General features: G+C 50.6%; 3 pseudogenes; all 3 read right to left on the reverse strand.

The window, feature by feature from the left end:
* Positions 1-5,732: 5,732 nt before the first annotated feature.
* LOC130326433 (5S ribosomal RNA) lies at positions 5,733-5,852 on the reverse strand (annotated as a pseudogene).
* A 277-nt stretch (positions 5,853-6,129) lies between these two features.
* Positions 6,130-6,249, reverse strand: LOC130348549 (5S ribosomal RNA; annotated as a pseudogene).
* Positions 6,250-6,533: 284 nt separating this feature from the next.
* Positions 6,534-6,653, reverse strand: LOC130352006 (5S ribosomal RNA; annotated as a pseudogene).
* Positions 6,654-12,284: the final 5,631 nt, after the last annotated feature.

The raw sequence follows: 12,284 nt of genomic DNA on the forward strand, positions 1-12,284 counted from the left end.
CCCTGTATACTGTGGATTTAAGCATCAATGAATCCTTTTCGGAATCGGAGCAGAAGGCGGCAACAGAGCAAAACGTCAATGGCACCCGGGATTCCCAGCCAGTCACCCATGTTGATACTTACCGGGCCCTAAGCTGGGTAGCAGTCTGCGATCTGACGAGAGCAGGCACGTTCAGCTTAGGATGGCTGTTGATAGCTGCACGCCTTGTATACTGTGGATTTAAGCATCAATAAATCCTTTTAGGAATCGGAGCGGAAGGCGGCAACAGAGCAAAATGTCAATGGCACCTTGGATTGCAAGCCAGTCTCACATGCCGGTACTTACCAGGCCCTAAGCAGGGTAGCAGTCTGCGATATGACAAGAGCAGGCACATTCAGCTTAGGATGGCCCTTAACAGCATCACACCCTTTATACTTGTATACTGTGGATTTAAGCATCAATAAATACTTTACGCAATCCGAGCGGAAGGCGGCAACAGAGAAAATGTCAACGGCAGCCAGGATTCCCAGCCAGTCTCCCATGCCGGTACTTACCAAGCCCTAAGCTGGGTAAAAGTCTGCAATCTGACGAGAGCAGGCGGGTTCAGTTTAGGATGGCTGTTGATAGCTGCACGCCTTGTATACTGTGGATTTAAGCATCAATAAATGCTTTTCGGAATCGGAACGGAAGGCGGCAACAGAGCAAAATGTCAACGCCACTCGGGATTCCCAGCCAGTCTCCCATGCCGGTACTTACCTGGCCCTAAGCTGGGTACCAGTCTGCGATCTGACGAGAGCAGGCGCGCTCAGCTTAGGATGGCCGTTCACAGCTTCTCACCCTTTATACTGTGGATTTAAGCATCAAAAAATCTTTTTAGGAATAGGAGCGGAAGGCGGCAACAGAGAAAATGTCAACGGCACCCAGGATTCCCAGCCAGTTTCCCGTGCCGGTACTTACCAAGCCCTAAGCTGGGTAGCAGTCTGCGATCTGACGAGAGCAGGCGGGTTCAGTTTACGATGGCTGTTGATAGCTGCACGCCTTGTATACTGTGGATTTAAGCATCAATAAATGCTTTTCGGAATCGGAACGGAAGGCGGCAACAGAGCAAAATGTCAACGGCACTCGGGATTCCCAGCCAGTCTCCCATGCCGGTACTTACCTGGCCCTAAGCTGGGTACCAGTCTGCGATCTGATGAGAGCAGGCGCGCTCAGCTTAGGATGGCCGTTCACAGCTTCTCACCCTTTATACTGTGGATTTAAGCATCAAAAAATCCTTTTAGGAATAGGAGCGGAAGGCGGCAACAGAGAAAATGTCAACGTCAGCCAGGATTCCCAGCCAGTCTCCCATGCCGGTACTTACCAAGTCCTAAGCTGGGTAGCAGTCTGCGATCTGACGAGAGCAGGCGGGTTCAGCTTAGGATGGCTGTTGATGGCTTCATGCCTTGTATACTGTGGATTTAAGCATCAATAAATGCTTTTCGGAATCGGAACGGAAGGCGGCAATAGAGCAAAATGTCAACGGCACCTGGGATTCCCAGCCAGTCTCCCATGTTGGTACTTACCGGGCCCAAAGCTAGGTAGCAGTCTGCGATCTGACGAGAGCAGGCACGTTCAGCTTAGGATGGTCGTTGACAGGTTTACACCTTGTATACTGTGGATTTAAGCATCAATAAATCCTTTTCGTAATCGGAGCGGAAAGCGGCAACAGAGCAAAATGTCAACTGCACCCGGGATTCCCAGCCAGTCTCCCATGCTGGTACTTACCAGGCCCTACGCTGGATAGCAGTCTGCGATCTGACGAGAGCAGGCGCATTCAGCTTAGGATGGCTGTTGACAGCTTCACACCCTGTATACTGTATACTGTGGATTTAAGCATCAATAAATCCTTTTAGGAATCGGAGCGGAAGGCGGCAACAGAGCAAAATGTCAATGGCACCTTGGATTGCCAGCCAGTCTCCCATGCCGGTACTTGCCGGGCAGCAGTCTGCGATCTGACGAGAGCAGGCGCATTCAGCTTAGGATGGCCGTTGACAGCTTCACGCCTTGTATACTGTGGATTTTAGCATCAATAAATCCTTTTTGGAATCGGAGCGGAAGGCGGCAACAGAGAAAAATGTCAACTGCACCCGGGATTCCCAGCCAGTCACCCATGCCAGTACTTACCGGGCCCTAAGCTGGGTAGCAGTCTGCGATCTGACGAGATCAGGTGCTTTCAGCTTAGGATGTCCGTTGACAGCTTCACACCCTTTATACTCTGGATTTAAGCATCAATTAATCCTTTTCCAAATCGGTACGGAAGGCGGCAACAGAGCAAAATGTCTACGGCACCCAGGATTCCCAGCCAGTCTCCCATGCTGGTACTTACCAATCCCTAAGCTGGGTAGCAGTCTGCGATCTGACGAGAGCAGGCGGGTTCAGCTTAGGATGGCTGTTGATAGCTTCACGCCTTGTATACTGTGGATTTAAGCATCAATAAATACTTTACGTAATCGGAGCGGAAGGCGGCAACAGAGAAAATGTCAACGGCACCCAGGATTCCCAGCCAGTCTCCCATGCTGGTACTTACCAATCCCTAAGCTGGGTAGCAGTCTGCGATCTGACGAGAGCAGGCGGGTTCAGCTTAGGATGGCTGTTCATAGCTTCACGCCTTGTATACTGGGGATTTAAGCATCAATAAATACTTTACGTAATCGGAGCAGAAGGCGGCAACAGAGAAATGTCAACGGCACCCAGGATTCCCAGCCAGTCTCCCATGCTGGTACTTACCAATCCCTAAGCTGGGTAGCAGTCTGCGATCTGACAAGAGCAGGCAGGTTCAGCTTAGGATGGCTGTTGATAGCTTCACGCCTTGTATACTGTGGATTTAAGCATCAATTAATGCTTTTCTGGATTCGGAGCGGAAGGCGGCAACAGAGCAAAATGTCAACTGCACCCGGGATTCCCAGCCAGTCTCCCATGCCGGTACTTACCGGGCCTTAAGTTGGGTAGCAGTCTGCGATCTGATGAGAGCAGGCGTGTTCAGCTTAGGATGGCCGTTCACAGCTTCTCACCCTTTATACTGTGGATTTAAGCATCAAAAAAATCCTTTTCGGAATCGGAGCGAAAAGCGGCAACAGAGCAAAACTTACCAGGCCCTAAGCTGGGTAGCAGTCTGTGATCTGACGAGAGCAGGCGCGTTCAGCTTAGGATTGCCGTTGACAGCTTCACGCCCTTTATACTGTGCATTTAAGCATCAATAAATCCTTTTCGGAATCGGAACGGAAGGCGGCAACAGAGCAAAATGTCAACGGCACCCAGGATTCCCAGCCAGTCTCCCATGGAGGTACGTACCGGGCCCTAAGCTGGGTAGCAGTCTGCAAACTGACGAGAGCAGGCACGTTCAGCTTAGGATGGCCATTGACAGATTCACACCCTGTATATTGTGGATTTAAGCATCAATAAATCCTTTTTGGAATCGGAGCAGAAGGCGGCAACAGAGCAAAATGTCAACAGCAACTGGGATTCCTAGCCAGTCTCCCATGCCAGTACTTACCGGGCCCTAAGCTGAGTAGCAATTTGCGATCTGACGAGAGCAGGCGCGTTCAGCTTAGGATGGCTGTTGGCGGCTTCATACCCTTTATACCCTTTATACCCTTTATACCATTTATACCCTTTATACCCTTTATAACGTGGATTTAAGCATCAGTAAATCTTTTCAGAATCGGAGAGGAATGCAGCAACAGAGCAAAACGTCAACGGCACCCGGGATTCCCAGCCAGTCTCCCATGCTGGTACTTTCCAATCCCTAAGCTGGGTAGCAGTCTGCGATCTGACGAGAGCAGGCGGGTTCAGCTTAGGATGGCTGTTGATAGCTTCACGCTTTGTATACTGTGGATTTAAGCATCAATAAAACCTTTTCGGAATAGGAGCGGAAGGCGGCAACAGAGCAAAATGTCAACGACACCTGGGATTCCCAGCCAGTCTCCCATGCTGGTACTTACCGGGCCCAAAGCTGGGTAGCAGTCTGCAATCTGACAAGAGCAGGCGCTTTCAGCTTAGGATGGCCGTTCACAGCTTCATGCCCTTTATACTGTGCATTTAAGCATCAATAAATCCTTTTCGGAATAGGAACGGAACTGAAGGCGGCAACAGAGCAAAATGTCAACGACACCTGGGATTCCCAGCCAGTCTCCCATGCTGGTACTTACCGGGCCCTAAGCTGGGTAGCAGTCTGCGATCTGACGAGAGCAGGCACGTTCAGCTTAGGATGGCGGTTAACAGCATCACACCCATTATACCCATTATACTGTGGATTTAAGCATCAATAATTACTTTACGTAATCGGAGCGGAAGGCGGCAACAGTGAAAATGTCAATGGCACCCAGGATTCCCAGCCAGTCTCCCATGCTGGTACTTTCCAATCCCTAAGCTGGGTAGCAGTCTGCGATCTGACGAGAGCAGGCGGGTTCAGCTTAGGATGGCTGTTGATAGCTTCACGCCTTGTATACTGTGGATTTAAGCATCAATAAATACTTTACGTAATCGGAGCGGAAGGCGGCAACAGAGCAAAATGTCAACGGCACCCAATATTCCCAGCCTGTCTCCCATGCTGGTACTTACCAATCCCTAAGCTGGGTAGCAGTCTGCGATCTGACGAGAGCAGGCGGGTTCAGCTTAGGACGGCTGTTGATAGCTTCACACCTTGTATACTGTAGATTTAAGCATCAAAAAACCCTTTTCAGAATAGGAGCGGAAGGCGACAACAGAGCAAAATGTCAACGACACCTGGGATTCCCAGCCAGTCTCCCATACTGATACTTACCAATCCCTACGCTGGGTAGCAGTCTGCGATCTGACGAAAACAGGCACATTCAGCTTAGGATGGCCGTTAACAGCATCACACCCTTTATACTGTGGATTTAAGCATCAATAAATACTTTACGTAATCGGAGCGGAAGGCGGCAACAGAGAAAATGTCAACGGCACCCAGGATTCCCAGCCAGTCTCCCATGCTGGTACTTACCGGGCCCTAAGCTGAGTAGCAGTCTGCGATCTGACGAGAGCAGGCACGTTCAGCTTAGGATGGCCGTTAACAGCATCACACCCTTTATACTGTGGATTTAAGCATCAATAAATACTTTACGTAATCGGAGCGGAAGGCGGCAACAGAGCAAAACATCAACGGCACCCAGGATTCCCAGCCAGTCTCCCATGTTGGTACTTACCGGGCCCTAAACTGGGTAGCAGTCTGCGATCTGCCGAGAGCAGGCGCGTTCAGCTTAGGATGGCCGTTCACAGCTTCTCACCCTTTATACTGTGGATTTAAGCATCAAAAAATCCTTTACGGAATCGGAGCGGAAAGCGGCAACAGAGCAAAACGTACATGCACCCTGGATTCCCAGCCAGTCTCCCATGCTGTTAATTACCAGGCCCGAAGCTGGGTAACAGTCTGCAATCTGACGAGAGCAGGCGCGTTCAGCTTAGGATGGCCATTGACAGCTTCACACTTTGTATACTGTGGATTTAAGCATCAATAAATAATTTTCGGAATCGGAGCAGAAACAGAGCAAAGTGTCAACTGCACCCGGGATTCCCAGCCAGTCTCCCATGCTGGTATTAACCAGGCCCGAAGCTGGGTAGCAGTCTGCGATCTGACGAGAACAGGCGCGTTCAGCTCAGGTTGGCCGTTGACAGCTTCACGCCTTGTATACTGTGCATTTAAGCATCAATAAATCCTTTTCGAAATCGGAGCGGAAGGCGGCAACAGAGCAAAATGTCAACGACACCCAGGATTCCCAGCCGGTCTCCCATGCTGGTACTTACCGGGCCCTAAGCTGGGTAGCAGTCTGCGATCTGACGAGAGCAGGCGCGTTCAGCTTAGGATGGCCATTGACAGCTTCTCGCCCTTTATACTGTGCATTTAAGCATCAATAAATCCTTTTCGGAATCGGAACGGAAGGCGGCAACAGAGCAAAATGTCAACGGCAGCCGGGATTCCCAGCCAGTGTCCCATGCCGGTACTTACCGGGCCCTAAGATCTGTACCAGTCTGCGATCTGACGAGAGCAGGCGCGTTCAGCTTAGGATGGCCGTTGACAGCTTCATGCTTTTTATACTGTGGATTTAAGCATCAATAAATCCTTTTCGGAATCGGAGCAGAAACAGAGCAAAATGTCAACTGCACCCGGGATTCCCAGCCAGTCTCCCATGCTGGTACTTACCAGGCCCTAAGCTGGATAGCAGTCTGCGATCTGACGAGAGCAGGCGCGTTCAGCTTAGGATGGCCGTTGACAGCTTCACGCCCTGTATACTGTGCATTTAAGCATCAATAAGTCCTTTTCGGAATTGGAGCGGAAGGCGGCAACAGAGCAAAATGTCAACGACACCTGGGATTCTTAGCTAGTCTCCCATGCTGGTACTTACCAGGCCCTAAGATCTGTACCAGTCTGCTATCTGACGAGAGCAGGCGCGTTCAGCTTAGGATGGCCGTCAAAAGCTTCACACCTTGTATACTGTGGATTCAAGCATTAATAAATCCTTTTCGGAATCGGAGCAAAAGGCGGCAATAGAGCAAAATGTCAACGGCACCTGGGATTCCCAGCCAGTCTCCCATGCCGTTACTTACCGGGCCCTAAGCTGGGTAGCAGTCTGCGATCTGACGAGAGCAGGCGCGTTCAGCTTAGGATGGCCGTTGACAGCTTCTTGCCCTTTATACTGTGCATTTAAGCATCAATAAATCCTTTTCGGAATCGGAAGGGAACGGAAGGCGGCAACAGAGAAAAATGTCAACTGCACCCGGGATTCCCACAAGTCTCCCATGCCGGTACTTACCAGGCCCTAAGCTGGGTAGCAGTTTGCGATCTGACGAGAGCAGGCGCGTTCAGCTTAGGATGGCCGTTGACAGCTTCACGCCTTGTATACTGTGCATTTAAGCATCAATAAATATTTTTAGGACTCGGAGAGGAAGCCGGCAACAGAGCAAAATGTCAATGGCACCTTGGATTGCCAGCCAGTCTCCCATGCCGGTACTTGCCGGGCAGCAGTCTGCGATCTGAGGAGAACAGGTACGTTCAGCTTAGGATGGCTGTTGACAGCTTAATGCCTTGTATACTGTGGATTTAAGCATCAATAAATCCTTTTGGAATCGGAACGGAAGGCGGCAACAGAGAAAAACATCAATGGCAGCCGGGATTCCCAGCCAGTCTCCCATGCTGGTACTTACCGGGCCCTAAGCTGGGTAGCAGTCTGCGATGTGACGAGAGCAGGCGCATTCAGCTTAGGATGGCCGTTCACAGCTTCTCACCCTTTATACTGTGGATTTAAGCATCAAAAAATCCTTTTCGGAATCGGAGCGGAAACAGAGCAAAATGTCAACTGCACCCGGGATTCCCAGCCAGTCTCCCATGCTGGTACTTACCGGGCCCTAAGCTGAGTAGCAATTTGCAATCTGACGAGAGCAGGCGCGTTCAGCTTAGGATGGCCGTTGACAGCTTAACACCCTTTATACCCTTTATACCCTTTATACCCTTTATACCGTGGATTTAAGCATCAATAAATATTTTTAGAATCGAAGCGGAAGGCATCAACAGAGCAAAATGTCAACGGCACCCGGGATTCCCAGACAGTCTCCCATGCTGGTACTTACCAGGCCCTAAGCTGGGTAGCAGTTTGCGATCTGACGAAAGCAGGCACGTTCAGCTTAAGATGGCCGTTGACAGCTTCATGCCTTGTATACTGTGGATTTAAGCATCAATAAATCCTTTTTCGGAATCAGAGCAGAAACAGAGCAAAATGTCAACTGCACCCGGGATTCCCAGCCAGTCTCCCATGCTGCTACTTACCAGGCCCTAAGCTGGGTAGCAGTCTGCGATCTGGCGAGAACAGGCGCATTCAGCTTAGGATGACCGTAGACAGCTTCACACCCTGTATACTGTGGATTTAAGCATCAATAAATCCTTTTCGGAATTGGAGCGGAAGGCGGCAACAGAGCAAAATGTCAACGACACCTGGGATTCCCAGCTAGTCTCCCATGCTGGTACTTACCGAGCCCATAGCTGGGTAGCAGTCTGCGATCTGACGAGAGCAGGCGGTTCAGCTTAGGATGGCCGTTGACAGCTGCACGCCCTTTATACTGTGCATTTAAGCATCAATAAATCCTTTTCGGAATCGGAACGGAAGGCAGCAACAGAGCAAAATGTCAACGACACCCGGGATTCCCAGCCAGTGTCCTATGCCGGTACTTACCGGGCCCTAAGATCTGTACCAATCTGCGATCTGACGAGAGCAGGCACTTTCAGCTTAGGATGGCCGTCGACAGCTTCACACCTTGTATACAGTGGATTTAAGCATCAATAAATCCTTTTCGGAATCGTAGCAAAAGGCGGCAATAGAGCAAAATGTCAACAGCACCCGGGATTCCCAGCCGGTCTCCCATGCCGTTACTTACCTGGCCCTAAGCTGGGTAGCAGTCTGCAATCTGACGAAAGCAGGCACGTTCAGCTTAGGATGGCCGTCAACAGCTTCACATCTTGTATACTGTGTGTTTAAGCATTAATAAATCCTTTTAGGAATCGGAGCAAAAGGCGGCAATAGAGCAAAATGTCAACGGCACCCGGGATTCCCAGCCAGTCTCCCATGCCGCTACTTACCGGGCCCTAAGCTGGGTAGCAGTCTGCGATCTGACGAGAGCAGGCACGTTCAGCTTAGGATGGCCGTTGACAGCTTTTTGCCCTTTATACTATGCATTTAAGCATCAATAAATCCTTTTCGGAATCGGAACGGAAAGGAAGGCGGCAACAGAGTAAAATGTCAACGACACCTGGGATTCCCAGCCAGTCTCCCATGCTGGTACTTACCGGGCCCTAAGCTGGGTAGCAGTCTGTGATCTGACGAGAGCAGGCACGTTTAGCTTAGGACGGCCGTTAACAGCATCACACCCTTTATACTGTGGATTTAAGCATCAATAAATACTTTACGTAATCGGAGCTGAAGGCGGCAACAGAGAAAATGTCAAAGGCACCCAGGATTCCCAGCCATTCTCCCATGCTGGTACTTACCAATCCCTAAGCTGGGTAGCAGGCTGCGATCTGTCGAGAGCAGGCGGGTTCAGCTTAGGATGGCTGTTGATAGCTTCACGCCTTGTATACTGTGGATTTAAGCATCAATAAATGCTTTTCGGAATCGGAGCGGAAGGCGGCAACAGAGCAAAATGTCAACTGCACCCGGGATTCCCAGCCAGTCTCCCATGCTGGTACTTACCGGGCCCTAAGCTGGGTAGCATTCTGCAATCTGACGAGAGCAGACATGTTCAGCTTAGGATGGCCGTTGACAGCTTCACACCCTGTATATTGTGGATTTAAGCATCAATAAATCCTTTTCGGAATCGGAGCGGAAGGCGGCAACAGAGCAAAATGTTAACGGCACCCGGGATTCCCAGCCAGTCTCCCATGCTGGTACTTACCGGGCACAAAGCTGCGTAGCAGTCTGCGATCTGACGAGAGCAGGCGCATTTAGCTTAGGATGGCCGTTGACAGCTACACACCCTGTATACTGTATACTGTATACTGTGGATTTAAGCATCAATGAATCCTTTTAAGAATCGGAGCGGAAGGCGGCAACAGAGCAAAACGTCAACGGCACCCGGGATTCCCAGCCAGTCTCCCTTGCCGGTACTTACCGGGCAGCAGTGTGCGATCTGACGAGAGCAGGCGCGTTCAGCTTAGGATGACCGTTCACAGCTTCACACCCTTTATACTGTGGATTTAAGCATCAATAAATCCTTTTAGGTATCGGAGCGGAAGGCGGCAACAGAGCAAAACGTCAACGGCACCCGGGATTCCCAGCCAGTCTCCCATGCTGGTACTTACCGGGCCCTAAGCTGGGTAGCAAGCTGCAATCTGACAAGAGCAGGCACGTTCAGCTTAGGATTGCCGTTAACAGCAGCACACCCTTTATACTGTGGATTTAAGCATCAATAAATACTTTACGTAATCGGAGCGGAAGGCGGCAACAGAGAAAATGTCAACGGCACCCAGGATTCCCAGCCAGTCTCCCATGCCGGTACTTACAGGGCCCTGAGCTGGGTAGCAGTCTGCGATCTGACGAGAGCAGGCACGTTCAGCTTAGCATGGCCGTTGACAGCTTCACACCCTCTATATTGTGGATTTAAGTATCAATAAATCCTTTTCGGAATCGAAGCAGAAGGCGTCAACAGAGCAAAAAGTCAACTGCTTCCGGGATTCCCATCCAGTCTCCCATGCTGGTACTTAACAGGCCCTAAGCTGGGTAGCAGTCTGCGATCTGACAGGAGCAGGCACGTTCAGCTTGGGATGGCCGTTAACAGCAACACACCCTTTATACTGTGGATTTAAGCATCAATAAATACTTTACGTAATCGGAGCGGAAGGCGGCAAAAGAGAAAATGTCAACGGCACCCAGAATTCCCAGCCAGCCTCCCATGCCGGTACTTACCAAGCCCTAAGCTGGGTAGCAGTCTGCGATCTGACAAGAGCAGGCGGGTTCAGTTTAGGATGGCTGTTGATAGCTTCACACCTTGTATACTGTACATTTAAGCATCAATAAATCCTTTTCGGAATCGGAACGGAAGGCGGCAACAGAGCAAAATGTCAACGGCACCCGGGATTCCCAGTCAGTCTCTCATGCTGGTACTTACCGGGCCCTAAGCTGGGTACCAGTCTGCGATCTGACGAGAGCAGGCATGTTCAGCTTAGGACGGCCGTCGACAGCTTCACACCTTGTATACTGTGGATTTAAGCATCAATAAATCCTTTTAGGAATCGGAGCTGAAGGCGGCAACAGAGCAAAACATCAACAGCACCCTGGATTCCCAGCCAGTCTCCCATGCTGGTACTTACCGGGTCCTAAGCTGGGTAGCAGTCTGCGATCTGACGAGAGCAGGCGCGTTCTGCTTAGGATGGCAGTTCTCAGCTTCTCACCCTTTATACTGTGGATTTAAGCATCAAAAAATCCTTTTAGGAATAGGAGCGGAAGGCGGCAACAGAGCAAAACGTTAACGGCACCCGGGATTCCCAGCCAGTCTCCCATGCTGGTACTTACCAGGCCCTAAGCTGGGTAGCAGTTTGCAAACTGACGAGAGTAGGCACGTTCAGCTTAGGATGGCCGTTGACAGCTTCACGCCTTGTATACTGTGGATTTAATCATCAATAAATCCTTTTCGTTATCGGAGCGGAAAGCGGCAACAGAGCAAAATGTCAACTTCTTCCGGGATTCCCATCCAGTTCCCCGGTGCTGGTACTTACCAGGCCCTAAGCTGGATAGGAGTCTGCGTTCTGACGAGAGCAGGTGCGTTCAGCTTAGGATGGCCGTTGACAGCTTCATGCCCTTTATACTGTGCATTTAAGAATCAATAAATCCTTTTCGGAATCGGAACCGGAACCGTAACGGAAGGCGGCAACAGAGCAAAATGTCAACTGCACCCGGGATTCCCAGCCAGTCTCCCATGCCGGTACTTACCCGGCAGCAGTCTGCAATCTGACGAGAGCAGGTGCGTTCAGCTTAGGATGGCCGTTCACAGCTTCACACCCTTTATACTGTGGATTTAAGCATCAATAAATCCTTTTAGGTATCGGAGCGGAAGGCGGCAACAGAGCAAAACGTCAACGGCACCCGGGATTCCCAGCAAATCTCCGATGCCAGTATTTGCCGGGCAGCAGTCTGCGATCTGACGAGAGCAGTCACGTTCAGCTTAGGAAGGCCGTTGACAGCTTCACATCCTGTATACTATGGATTTAAGCATCAATAAATTATTTTCGGAATCGGAACGGAAGGCGGCAACAGAGCAAAATGTCAACGAGACCTGGGATTCCCAGCTAGTCTCCCATGCTGGTACTTCGCAGGCCCTAAGCTGGGTAGCAGTCTGCGATCTGCCGAGAGCAGGCGCGTTCAGCTTAGGATGGCCGTTCACAGCTTCACAACCTTTATGCTGTGGATTTAAGCATCAATAAATCCTTTTAGGTATCGGAGCGGAAGGCGGCAACAGAGCAAAACGTCAACGGCACCCGGGATTCCCAGCAAGTCTCCCATGCCAGTATTTGCCGGGCAGCAGTCTGCGATCTGACGAGAGCAGTCGCGTTCAGCTTAGGAAGGTCGTTGACAGCTTCACATCCTGTATACTGTGGATTTAAGCATCAATAAATCATTTTCGGAATCGGAGCGGAAGGCGGCAACAGAGCAAAATGTCACCGACACCTGGGATTCCCAGCCTTTCTCCCATGCTGGTACTTACCGGGCCCTAAGCTGGGTAGCAGTTTGCGAGCTGACGAGAACAGGCACGTTCAGCTTAGGATG

This window comes from Hyla sarda, chromosome 1, assembly GCF_029499605.1.
Source record: "Hyla sarda isolate aHylSar1 chromosome 1, aHylSar1.hap1, whole genome shotgun sequence".
Lineage (NCBI taxonomy): Eukaryota > Metazoa > Chordata > Amphibia > Anura > Hylidae > Hyla > Hyla sarda.